The sequence below is a fragment of the Aquila chrysaetos genome, chromosome Z (genome assembly GCF_900496995.4).
Source record: "Aquila chrysaetos chrysaetos chromosome Z, bAquChr1.4, whole genome shotgun sequence".
Lineage (NCBI taxonomy): Eukaryota > Metazoa > Chordata > Aves > Accipitriformes > Accipitridae > Aquila > Aquila chrysaetos.
In genome coordinates this window covers 70,283,189-70,296,829 of record NC_044030.1, presented here as the reverse complement: position 1 = coordinate 70,296,829, position 13,641 = coordinate 70,283,189, and the positions used below count along the sequence as shown (strand labels likewise).

The 13,641-nt window shown below is 39.8% G+C and overlaps 1 long non-coding RNA gene across 1 annotated transcript; it reads left to right on the top strand.

The window, feature by feature from the left end:
• The first annotated feature begins 46 nt into the window (after window positions 1–46).
• Window positions 47–12,926, top strand: LOC115337490. The gene is made up of 6 exons (XR_005931578.1): window positions 47–216; window positions 503–620; window positions 3,798–4,362; window positions 5,186–5,353; window positions 7,582–7,678; window positions 12,205–12,926. It is a non-coding gene; the product is annotated as an uncharacterized LOC115337490 (long non-coding RNA).
• The last annotated feature ends 715 nt before the right edge of the window (window positions 12,927–13,641 follow it).

Below are 13,641 nucleotides of genomic sequence, written 5' to 3'. Positions count from 1 at the left end.
CGTGTCGTGTCGTGTCGTGTCGTGTCGTGTCGTGTCGTGTCGTGTCGTGTCGTATTTTTGGCTAAAAGCAGCTGTTGCTGCAGGACTGCCTCGGCTCGACCGACCCTCGGAGGCAGCTGGCTCTGGAAGGGTTTGCCTAGAGAAGATTGCCTCGGGCAGAGAGCAGCCTGTCTCTGCCCTTTGGCTGGTGATCTTCTGGAGAGCCCAGCTTCGAGGGTCAGTGGCTCCAGGGCCAGCTGGGTTATACTGTATGAGAGCTGCCGGCTTTTTACATCTCTTTTTTTCTAAATCTCCAGGCTTGGGCAGCAATACCCAGGGAGCACCATTTCTAAGAAACTCATCTTGGGACTTTGACTACTGCTTGGTGCCTTTAAAATCACAATTTAGTTGCTTAGACTGTTTCAGCTTGTATGTATAAGCACTTGTATACTAAACCCACTCATATATCTAAATATTTGTGCATTTCTGTTGGTTGTTTGATAAATGAATTTGGATTTTGCAGGATAAAATCTGGCAGGGTGGTATTCTCTGAAGGAGAGTCTCCACGATGGTGTGCTTGCTGCTTCTTCCTATTAAGACGCGGTTACTTCAGCTAACGCAAAAGTTGAATTGTGTGTAAGGTTTGTGTCAACAATGCGAAAAGGTCACTGCAACTAAGCCTGTACATCATCTTAGCTCTCCCATGCTGGCAGAGGTGTAGGAGTTTATTTGGAGCAGGCGTAAGTCAAATGCCCTGTGTGTTGATTTTTCCAGCATGGCACATATTCATGCTGCCATCCGTGTCCTCCAGTAGCAGTACAGTGGCCATCATAAAACCTCCCCATAAGTATAACTCATGGTAAAAGACTGGGAACAGGATTGTTTCATTAAGCCTTTACTGTGTGTTACAGAAAGACTCGGGATTCCTGCTGGCGAAATGGGACCATGTATAGAGAGGAGCCTTTTCTGTTGTTGAAAGAATGAATGCCTTTCATATACTTGGAGCAATGGGATAGAGCCTTCTGTGCTCCAGCTCTGAGGTTGGTTAGCTCATGTACAAAAAGCAGGAAGTCACATATATGAGTAGCCAATGCACAGTGATGCCTACACAGCTGTAAATCCACTGCTTTTGAAATTTAGCTGCAACCTATAGTTTTGTGGCATGGTGTGATAGACAGACAGTACCAGTGTGCTCTAAGGAGAGATTGAACACCCAGAGTTCCGTTAATCTGTTAGCCTGCTACAATTGCACAGAGCAATGGCATTCAGAGAGAATCCAAGTCAGATAAGGCTGTTTAGGAATGGCAGAAGATCTTCAGCTTTTAATGGGAAAAAAATCGGCTGGAGCTTGAAAGCTGTTTTATTTGAACCAGTTAGGCCTGAAGACACTTACCTCTTGGGGGAGGAGGGGGGGCAGGGCGAAGAAAGGGTATGTTGACTGCCTTCAGATATGAAGGGGCTGGTTTGTAGTTCCAGTTAGCTCTCCCTGGAACGGATGAAAAAAAAAACCTTCTGTTCACCTGATTTAGCAGTTGAGTGTGCAGTACCTTTTGGTGAGGAGGATTTTATCCACCTGGAAACCACATGGATAGGTTAGCGTGGGGCAAGTTAATGTAGAAATCTATGGCTACTCTGCCAGATGGCAGGAATGGAGCTGACAGGACAGTCTGATGTAGGACCTAGCTGTAGCTTTATCAGTTTTTGCTCAGTGGAAATTGTAGAGGTTCTAATGGAGATGAATTGTTTTGAGTGACTTGACATTATGTCCTGTATAGGACTTGCTTCTGTCTTTTTCACCAAGTCATCTTGGGTAGAGCATCAAAGCAGTCTGAAGACATGGTGAATACCTTTGCAGGATTCCTTCTCAGCTCTTCTTCAGGGCTTGTCATCTGCTAATGGTACAACCCACACTTACCTAATGATGAATGGGAGGAAAACAAAAAATTATTAAACTACTCCTGAGGGAGCTGTTGTTTCCTGTACTCATGGTATGAGATACAGAAGCTACAAAGCAATGGAAGGGGAGAGGCAAAGAGGAAGCAGAATTTAGAGGAACTGATCGAGCAGAGAACCGAACAGCCCTTTAAGCGTTTCAGTGCTCCAGAGTTTGCCTTACCGTAATAATATGCTAGTACTAGATTATTCCCCAAGTACTGCTGCTGGATTTGGTAGATCATTGAAAGCATAGGAATGAAAGATTTCAGAAATAATAAGGTTAGTGATAACAAGCTATGAGAAAGTAGAATATTGGGGATATTAAAAAAAATCAGCTGTCATATTTGCTTCCATTTGGAAACACTGGTGGGTAATTAGGAATTTCAGGAAAGGTATCTCTATGTAAATTTTACATATGACAACTAATCTGTTCCATCTATTAATTTTACATCCAGTATATTTTCCTCTTCTTTCTTGAGCTAATTCTCTTCTCTCACTTCCAGAGAGAAACTTTGAGTTATTCTCACACGGTAATTACTTGGCAAATGTGACAGTTGTTTTGGAACAAGGATTCGTATGTTGAACCATACTCTGGCTTATAAGAAAATTTTTATATTTAATAAAACCTCTGATAAAGGCAAATTGCTGGTTTATGAATCTGGAAGATCTTTGCCAAAATTTTTCATGGTAGAAGGAAAGTAAATGAAACTCTGAAAATTGCTATGACATGTTGATTATTGGCGCAAGAAAAATCTGGATGATAATTTTTTCTCCAACAGCTCTTTTTCTCCAACAACCAAGTCTATGTTCTCAAAGCCCCATCTTTGGCATTCATTTATTTCTGTTAATAACTAAAATAGTAAAATAACCAAAGGACATATCTGATCCAGCAGTTTCCTTGGCTAGAGGTTTGCTTTTTATAAAATCCACTGAAATTGTGAAAAGGTATCTAACGCATATGTGAGAAGAACTGGGAAAAGGAAGCAACAGTCAAAAGGGACTGAAACCTTTGAGGTAGCAGTTCAAGTATGTTTCAGGGATGGTGCTTAGCAGCTTTCAGTATCTGAAGCTGAATCATCAGGCTTTATTAGACTCTAGCTAGGTTTTTCTAACATTCAAGGAACTTTAATGAGGAGACATTTGTTTATGGGTGTGAAATTTTTAATTGGAAAAGCATGAAAATAAACAGTGGGAAATAGGAGGAACAATTTAGAATTATTTCAGAAATGACTTGCAAGCATGGCCAGGAGACAATTTTGCAAGGCCAGGAGATAATGTGTTACAAATCTATGGACTGCTATCAAAATGATGTGCCAGAGTAGATGCTACGCAACATCTCCAGGGGTTCCCCATTCTATGGTAACAGGTAATAATAAAAAAAAACCCCAATGCAGAATGCACATGTTTGAGAGCCAAAGCAATATATTGAATGCTAGTACAAGACTAAAAAAATGGAATTTTATTGTCTTCCTGAAACATTTATCTTTTGCTTGCTTTCTTTGAAGGCTTTAACTAAACTGACCTCTTGGCTGGATTTAAAATTACAGGCCAGATTATGCAATCTGCATACTCTGCAATTGCCTACTCTGCAATGTCTGCATCCTGCTGAGTGGCTGTAAATCCCAGTATCTCCTGTCACCTCCTCAAAGGCAGTTTGCAAGATTAAGCATATAATCTCTATTGAGAATTCTGCCATTTATCAAATGTTTGATGTTGTGTTCTAAGATCTGAGCTGTTGATGAAACAAAAATTTGGGCTGTCGTGCTTTAGAAACACATTTCTTAAAAATCTGTTTGCTGCCAGTACCGATTATTGAGTTTGGCAATACTGATCATACAAGATACAATATTGATTGTTATTGTGTGGGGGTTGTTTTTGTGCAGGGTTGCAGATGATGCAGCATGGCTCTGCTCAGACAAGAGCATGACAAACACACCATCATCAGGAACTGGCAACCAGAAAGTCAGCCAAGTAAGATTTTTGGCAAATAGTTCGTTCTGTCTTTCTGCCTGTGCCGCCGCCGCTCTGTCCCCTCCAAAGCCTGAACAAAACTGACTTTTTTTATTGGAAAATATAATGAAAAAACAGTATTTTGTTTAAAACACAATTTAGATTGAAACCTTATGTACAGACAGCTAAAATTTTCTACAATCTGTTAGTTTAACATAGAAATAAAGTTCACTGTGATACCAATGCATGCCACCCCATCACAGGGTTTGTTTTGCAAGCTGTTGCTTCAAAATGTGCAGAAAATATTTTAAATGTCTCAAGCAAGACCAGACTTTGAGGGATGTAGTATCTTTCATTACAGTAGTGTACTTGGAAAACGTAAGCCAGCCTGTGATCTGAGTACAATTTCAGAACAATTACTCTGTGTAATTGTAATTATGCTGAGGGCATGCAGTCTCACCTACTGCTTTAATATCAGGAAGAAGAAGATCACCTTTGGTAAGTCTTTCTTTTTCATGAATTCTTAATTTTCCAACCTTTCAAACGCTTAAAAATAGTTTCTCTTTTGTTGCAAAGATAAAAAAACATGAGAGGCCTTGTATACAATAAACTATACAGGAAAGGCTCCTCCATTCTGCTACTGTACTTGCTCAGTTATTAGCAGCAATAAGTGGGAGCACTAAGTTGTGTGGTGAAACAGGGCTTGTTTACATCATTGAAGTTGGGCTATGTGGGGCTCCTGCTCTACAGGGGAAGTAACCCGTGTGCTACACAAGATAATGCTTTTCCGTTTTTTTTGTGGGTGTGGTGACAGAGTGTAGACTTCGTCTCATTCTGCTGACCTGTTCTGTGGTTTTCCTCTGCTGTGGTTTTTTTCCAGGTAGTTGACACAAACCTAGTTTCTCTGATTTTTTTTTATTTTTTTTTTTAAATTTGGAAATACGTTTGTAATCCTGAAGATACGACAGCGTAAAAAAAAGTAACAAGTAAAGTGGCCTAAGCCTTATTGATCAAATTCCTGGTGGAGAGAAGTCATTCAGTTAAACACCACTCCATGTATTTATTAGTCAACTTCAGTAAACTTTAGAAACTCTACCTCTAACAGCATCCTTTCACCTTCAACATTGCTTTTCCTTGAGTCTTATGTATTATTTTAGAAAGAGAAAAGAAGGCTTCAGGAAAAAAGTGGAGAAAGCTATGTAACTGAAACTGTTATTTGTAATTTAAAAATCCTGAGTTTTTAAACAGTTTTTATTAGTCTTTTGCTTTTTAATTCTTTTTTCTCTTAAATGAAAGCTAAGTTTTTTTCCTGAAATCACAGGACTCCAGGAAGGGAGCAGAAAAAAGAAAGAAGAAAAAGGATTCCAAAAGTTGCAATAAAATCTTCGGCACTTTTCCTGGCTGTAGAGTTATCATAGCCAAAACTGAAGAACTGAAGTGGGAAGAACTAGGCTGTCATTTGATCACTTCATAACTTTGCAGAACACAGGTAGGATACATCCCTGTACTCATCAGCACAGAGGCAGAGCCCTGAGTCTGTATGCATTAGAAATACCTAACAGTAATAACTCTGAGTGAATGTGAATATTCAGTCTCCTAAAACTTAAGAACCTGTATACTTGTTGGCAGAACCATGCTGTCTAAGACAGTGCAAGCAAATGTAACCTAGAATCTGCATGTTACAGTAATATACCCATGTTTCTTGTACCATACTATCTCTGTTAAAGAGAAAATTCAGTTTCAGGGTAAACCACAGTGATAATTCTCATAGCTTTTAATTCACCCAAACACAACATTTATGCAACAGGAACAGAACTATTTAAATACTCTCTGAAATGATGCGTACTCAGAACTGAATAGCTTAGTACTTTAATAAAAAAAAGTATGTTGGTCCAGAGAGAGGTGGTCTTGGATATTTTTCTTTGGGTGGGAAAGAAAACACCATTCTAAAACAAAACAGCCTGAAAACATTTCTAGTTCTTTGCATGTGGAAGAGCTTCTTTCAGAAATTGATTATTTTCCAGTCTGCAAATACTTTGTCTGGAGAAGCGGAAACAGCATGTAGCAAACAGAGTTCAGGCAAAGGAAGGAAAGCCACCAGAACTCTAATAAAAGAAACCTACTTGTCTGCAATAAGGAGTTTCAGGAGGCAGGCTTTGCATGTCTAGAATTTGTGGAATACTTATTTGTACAAAACCATTTTCCCTCATTGGCTTTTTCAGTCTGATTGTGTGTCATAATCCTACAGTTTCTCTGACGCCTAAAGCGGTACGCACTCTTTACTTCTGCATGGGAAACATTTTCATCCAGAGCTGTAAACCGCCCCATTAGAAGTGTCCAGTGAGGTCTGTGAGAGAAGAACTACAGGGCTCTGAGACAGTCATCATATGTATCTTTTTAGTCCTATTAATACATAAATTTTATTTGACACTGGTAATAATGGAGTTAAAATGCCTTTTTCAGCTGAGCTTATGTCACACTAGAAGGGTTCAAAGATGAACTTCTGAAGGTGACTTTTTAACAGCCGATTTGTTCTGCGAGGCATTTCCACAAAGGATTCATCAGGGTTATAATGTAACTTGGACAATGTTATCAATATTTCCAAGGGAAAAAAAAAACCATGTATTTTTAAGTGAAAGAAGCCTAAAATATATTAGTGTGTAGAATGTGAATTTCAAAGTGAAAAAGAATCTTAAGTAGTTCTTACTTTTCGGTCTGATTCAGGAGTTGTTAATAATATTTCCAAATACTTCTGCACGCAGTAAGCTGGGGAAGGATTATGCAAAGATAACTTACTCTGAGTTTTACCTTACAATACAAAAAAAAAAAAAAAATTCCTCATGAAGAGAAGAATGTGCAGAACATTATCTGTAGTGAAAAATCTACAAAGAATCTACAAAGGTAATGTAAAGTTTTTCAACAATAACTGATATCAACTTATCCTAGCTAATCTATGAAGTTTATTTCAGGTTTTGTAATTTATTTCAGGTTTTTCATTCTTCAGTGTTCCAGCTTCCTTTGCAGCTTTTCACCTTCTTTTGGTTATGAGAGTTACTGGAACCAATAGTAAACTGTAAACTGTTTTGTAAAATTTCAGGTTTTAGTATAAGAATTAGTTTATTGTAGTTATTGCACTTTGATTAATTCAGCCATAAGTCAGAGCTAGTAACACTGAAGGCAGCTTTTTAGAAGAAAAAAAACATTTTGTTGTTTTTTTTAAATAACTCAGATAAGAATAATAAGAATAATTACATCTCACATCAGTAAGACTTTACAAAGCATATTGTTCAGGGTTGCATAATTATTTACTGGAAAATAGAATTCCAGAGAAAAATGTAAATTGGTCTACTGTGAGGATGTTGAGTTATTCTGACTAGATGACATATATTCCTCTGATTTCTCATAGTGTTTGAAACAAGTCTGTCGTGTGATCTCTCCATGTGGACCCTATTCCCATGCTTGACAACATTTAATGTGTTTGTCCTCACATCAGCCTTGTGGGTATGTTAACTCCAGTGAGACACTAAGTGACTCACCTGAGATAACCCAGGAAAAGTGTTACACTTGACTGTTCTTTTCTAGCTTGTTCTGCCCTGTGCCAGGTTCTTTTTGATTCCCCAGGATAAAGCTGAGTAGATAGAAAAGGCTACTCGGGGTGCACTGAAAAAGTCAGAGGCATTCCATGCTGACCTGTTTTATTACTCCTCTTTCTTTTAGGAGAGAGCAAGCCATGCCCTTTGTACAGACAGCATGTTTGGACTTGGCTTGGGAAGAATTTGAGTTGCCCCCTCTAACACACAGCACAGATTGCAAGGTGAATATCTGAGACTGCAGACAGCTGTGTGAACACAGTGATTTTGATGCAAGTGAATGTTTGAGCACTTTTACACATTGGCATTATGTTGGAAATTAGATTTCAAGTACGAGTGACCTGAAAAACTGCTGTTGTGCAACAGGTTCATTATGCTTTAGGACTTCTGCAAGGGATTTGATTGTTTGTAAATCTCTAGAACTTGATGGTTACAGGTCTCCTGGACTTAGAGCTAGTGTAGTATATCAACTAGGAAAACCCCTATTTTTTAAGCTGAAGCTTCTTACAGAGGTGTCTTTTCTAGGCTTTACAGATAAGAACTGTCCAGTCGTAATGTAAAAGTGGTGTGCTCACTCCTACATTTGAACTGTCCTGGGATATTCAAACCAGAAATAAAACTTCAGTTACACTTTCTTACTGGTACACGCTTCTTTTAAACATGCTTGAAAGTTTCATAAAATTACTTAAAGTTTCTCACAAAGTTGCTAAAACAAAGCTTATTGATTATAAATTACTTTAAGGTTTTTTTCTTCTCTTGATAATACACCCTTGAGGATGATCGTGCCTCACTATTACAATGCATCAAGCCAGGGGCAGTGGAGGTGTTAATTACTTTTTTAAAGTAAACATTAAATAGTTTGTACTTCACCCAGGGACCATGACCTCCATGCAGTAAGTTAATTAAACTTAATAGTAGGAAAACAGGAGAATAAATCTGGATTGCAGAAGTCACTGCCAGAAATCTGTGATTAGAGTGGTTGGAAAATACATGATCCTCTTATCACATGCCTTTCTTAGTCACTGTTCCACTGAATCTTGATAAGGGCAGTTGGACTCGATGACCTTTAAAGGTCCCTTCCAACCCAAACCATTCTATGATTCTGTGGTTCTACATGGGTATGGACATCATCTAGTACCTCCCAGTTTATCAGTGCAGCATAATTCATCACTGTTTCTACAGCTTGTTTCTCTTTCACTGTTCAAGGATGAGGCTGCAGACCAGTTCTAAGGCAGCTCTCATGATAGTGCACTCATTTTTACAGCTGTTGTGTGCTGCACAAGTTGCTCTGCCCACTGAAACTGCATGAATCTCATCTTTCCTTCCTAGTAGGAGAAAAAATTACTCATGTGCATTTATTACTTTTTTGGCAGTTTCCCCTTTAGGCTACATATTCATTCTTGAAAACTTTTGCACTCTTCAGCAGACCTTTAGAGCATGCTCTGTGATGTCTTGGGCAGAAGCAATACAGGTGTTATTACTAGAGAAACAGAGATCCTTGCAAGGAAAGCCCATCTCTAGATGGGCTTGTAACAAGGAATATGATATGGTCCATACAACACTTAATTTAATCTCATTAACAGGCTGAGTGATGACCTTTCAATTACCTCATTTCACACTTTTTTTGCAAAAAAACTGAATGTCTTTTCATGTACTTTTTGGTGGTATAACTATGTCAGAAGAAAGGGGGACATTTTTACTGTCTACATTTTTCCTAAAACACATACTGGGTAACATTGTGTAACACACAAAAAAACCCCACATTCAGAGCTTTTCAAAAGAGACAGGATCTTGTAATGGCAGCCTGAAGTCAACTGAAGCCGGAAACATCACCATTTCCAGTTCTTTGTCTGTATGCCAAGTATGCAGCTTATCTGATTCACAGTATGACTGTCCACATTTAGTCCTAAACAGTCATCCTCTGTAGTTCAAAAAATTAAACTTCTGGGCTTTTAAAAAGGAAGCAAAGTACAAAAGGGAGATACCTCGCAAAAGGACTGGATTTCTCTGGGAACTGAGCAATCATTTTTCCAGAAGATTGCTACTGAGAACAGCAGTGCTATCAAGTAGCACTTTTATGTCTCTTAGATGCCTTTGTGCAGTGTTTGCTACTTTTTCACTCTTACAGCAGAAACTAGGGAATAATGTTTATCAACTTCATGTTTATTTCTTACTCTCCTGGCATTACCTACCTGCAATAGCTTTTGCCATTTTTTGTGTCTGTGCATATGAGTATAATCTGAATGAAGAAGAATACAGTTGTATTTCTTATTGGAGAAGATGACATAAGAAATATATCATCCCTTTAATGCTAAGTTTATATAGTATTTTTTTTCTTATCACTATTCTTCTTACATAGACCGAGAGGGAGAATACTGTCTGTAGAATACTATCAGGTTGTGAACTACAGGCACAGAAAACTGGCTTGTAGGAAACATGCATTAAGTTCTTCACAGTGTGTCTGAGCTGGCAGCTTTACTGTCAGTAGGCATTGATCAGAGAGCAGGCAGGAACGTGCTTGGGATCATACTAAACGGTAGTGTGTGACTCACTGTCCTATTAGGAATGGTCGACTCTAGCCCAGAGTCCATGGACTTCTGGCATGGATGAACTGGGACTTGAGTGCAGGTTTGGGTCTGTATCTGGAAGGCAGTGTAGACATACCCAGAACAAGCCATGTTTATGTAAAGCACAACAAATGAGGAATATGCAAATAAGGCTTAAAGCAAAACAAGAAACATTTCTCCAATGCAAAATTAACTTTTTGTATGATAATAACAAGTCATTAGTTTCCTTTCACAGAAAACAGTGATCTGCCCTGGGGTACAACTCTGCAGGAAAGAAAACCTCCTCTTTATAGGTTCTGCCTCATTATCCCTAGACAATTTACTGCCAATGCCAACGAACTGACTTGCCAGCGTGCTGGAATCAGTGACGGCAGAGAGAGTAGATGGGTGGTGGCAGCTATTTCATTTTGGGGAAGAAGGTGATCTCTGCTCAGCTTGGAGATAAATTGAGTTTTATCACAGTGTATCTTCCACTATACATATTTTTAAATCACAGTCTCTGTTTTCAAATCCATAAGCACTGTTAAGCTAACAAGCAGAAAAGTGCACATATCTGCACATACCTGCAACAATTCAGTTGTGGGTTAAACTCGTGTATAACAGAAATCACTGATACATATTAAGAAAAAGCTTTCCCTGTTAAAGACAACCAAGAGTAACATCCATCTTAAAATCATACAGAATTTGCCCTTCTCTGAGTTCTCACCAATTCTTGTTATAAATATTTATTATTAGAAAATTATTAACTAGAAAAGAAAATTGGATTTGTTTTGACTTCTTTGTTCTTTCTGCTGCACTTTACATGGGGCACATTTATGCACTCTGGCTAGGCGAGTGCATGTCTGAACTTCAGTTCTGTCTAATGAGCTAGAGGAATATCCTACTCCTGGCACGCCATCTAGTTTCCTCTGTATTTATGACTAGAAATCTTCTCAAGGGTAGAGCCAGCCCTCTTGGGGGAGCACAATCTCCCCCTGATACTCAGTATAAATTGTGACTCTCCGGAATTCCAACTCCGAACAACAGAGGCGCAGTGCCTTGCAGCAAATATCTCTACAGCCAGGCTGTGTTTGGATACCAGACACCAGCAGGCTAGGAGCTGAGGCCTTTGTAGCTGGTCCATGCTAAGCAGGCGCTGTGAACACACTTTTGTATGGTAGTTCCCTTGTTCGTGTTTGACTTTGAGGCTGCAGAGAAACTCCTGGGACTACAATGTCTGGTAGTATTTTAAACACAGCTAAGAATCTGATAGCATTCCTCTATTGCAATAAATAACTTTCTTGTAGTTCTTTGTGCATAGTCTCCAAGCAGTTCTAGATTCCTACTGTGTTTTATTATTGCATTGGACACTTACGTATTTAGTCCCTTTATCCCTTCATTTTAAAGCCATCTTCTTTCAAAAATAGATGAGCAGCCTATGCTTGTTTTTCTGAGCTTACTATTTCTTCTTTTAGGTAGGACATCTCTAAAAGTGAATTTTCTAGTTGTTCTTAAATGTGCTAAAATTATCTATATAGAGGCAATATGGTTGCACTCCATATAGTGCAATAATGTTTTGGTGTAAAAAGCTCAGAGTGCAACATGACTTTATAGTGCATTATATAGAGCACTGAATACTTTTATGAAGGCAACAGCATTCACTCATTGCTGAGACAAGCTAGTTTTGAACTGCTGACCTGTAAGATAAAAGGAGAGGTGATCATTCTCTGGAGACACCTAAACAACTCTGTAGTTTTAAATGTAAAAAGTTTTCATTGATCCTTGCTAGAAGATATGGCACATTTGGTTGTTTTGGGAGATCTTGGTTTTTTGAGTGGAGGTGACAGGAGTCAGATGAGACTGGTTGTGGTAAATTATATGTTTAGTGAAATGTCATAGTCATTACATCAATGTTCCTAATAACTGAATTTTACTGATAGTATTGAACTGCTGAAATATTGGTTTTCTCTGACTTGCATTATATTGTTCTGCTGACTACTGCATAAAAAAATCAAAGCTGTGATACAGTGTACAAGACATACTAAAAATGAGCACTTTATTGTGTGGGTGGTTTAAAAGGAGGTGTGGAGAGTTTATGGTCAGAACAGAGGGGAAAGGCTAGAATAAGAAATGAGCTGTGTGTTTTTATAGGGGTCTTTTATTCCTAGATTTGAGTGCCATTTCAATATTGATTACTTCCACAGTCACCTCTAATAAAGAAACAGAACTAGCACTTAAGCTTACAGAGAATTTCAAAGAAGCATCAGAAATACCATGGTCATGAAGAATGAGTACAACCACAAAGAAACAAAATAAACTTTAAAGAGAGTGTTTTCAACAGAAGTTTGAAAAGGAGAAGGATTTTCAACTGTCATCAGTGTGTATCAGACCCCTGCTTCTTCCTCAGTCAAGAGAAATGGACATTGTAAGTATGCAGGATTGCATCTAACAATGTCTCACTTCCTCTTGATAGCAAGCTTGAAAATGATTAATATTGGTCATGTGACTAGATCAAGAAGTGTAAATGTTTTAACACTTTTTTTCTGTTATTTCTGATAACACATTAACTGAACTTTTCAAATCATTATTCATCTCTGTAATGCCTATTATAATAGTAGGTTGGATGGTGACAGTGTTCGGTCTTAGAAGTCTGAGAGGATGCTGAATAATGAATGTTGGCAAAGAGTTCTTTTGTTGCAGTCAACACAAAATGAGGAGATGGCCTTAGAAAAAACAATGTCTTGGCTCTTCCTTGTGAAAATTGAAATGCATTATTTCAAACATTTGAATGCAAAAGTTAATCCTGGCATATCTGCCTAAAAGCTACTGAGGACATCCCTGTAATCTGGTAACTACAAAAGCAAAGCATTAGTGTTTTGGGTTTGTGTGGCCGGGTTTTGGTAGCGGGGTAGGGGCTGCAGGGGTGGCTCCTCGAGAAGCTGCTCGAAGCTCCCCCAGCTCCAAGTCGGACCTGCCTCTGGCCCAGGCTGAGCCCATCAGTGATGGTGGTGGCGCCTCCGGGAGAACATATTTAAGAGGGGAAACCTGCAGCGGAGGAGGAGATTGGGATGTGAGAGGAACAGGAGATTGGGATGTGAGAGGAAGAGGAGATTGGGATGGGAGAGGAAGAGGAGATTGGGATTTGAGAGGAATCCCTCTGCAGACACCGAGGTCAGTGAGGAAGGAGGGGAGGAGGTGCGCCGGAGGAGGGGATGCCCCTGCAGCCCGTGGTGAGACGGCAGGCTGTCCCCCCCCAGCCCAGGGAGGGGAGCGGGGGAGCAGATGCACCTGCAGCCCGGGGAGGACCCTACGCCGGAGCAGGGGGATGTCCCCGAAGATGGCCATGACTCCGTGGGAGAGCCCATGCTGGAGTAGTCTGTTCCTGAAGGACTGCAGCCTGTGGAAAGGACTCACGTTGGAGAAGTTCATGAAGAACTGTCTCCTGTGGGAGGGACCCCACACCGGAGCAGGGGAAGAGTATGAGGAGTCCTCCCCCTGAGGAGGTAGGATCGGCAGAGACAACGTGTGACGAACTGACCCCAGCCCCCATTCCCCATCCCTCTGCACAGCCGGGTGGAGGAGGGAGAGAGGACCGGGAGTGGAGTTGAGCCCAGGAATGAGGCAGGGGTGGGGGAAAGGTG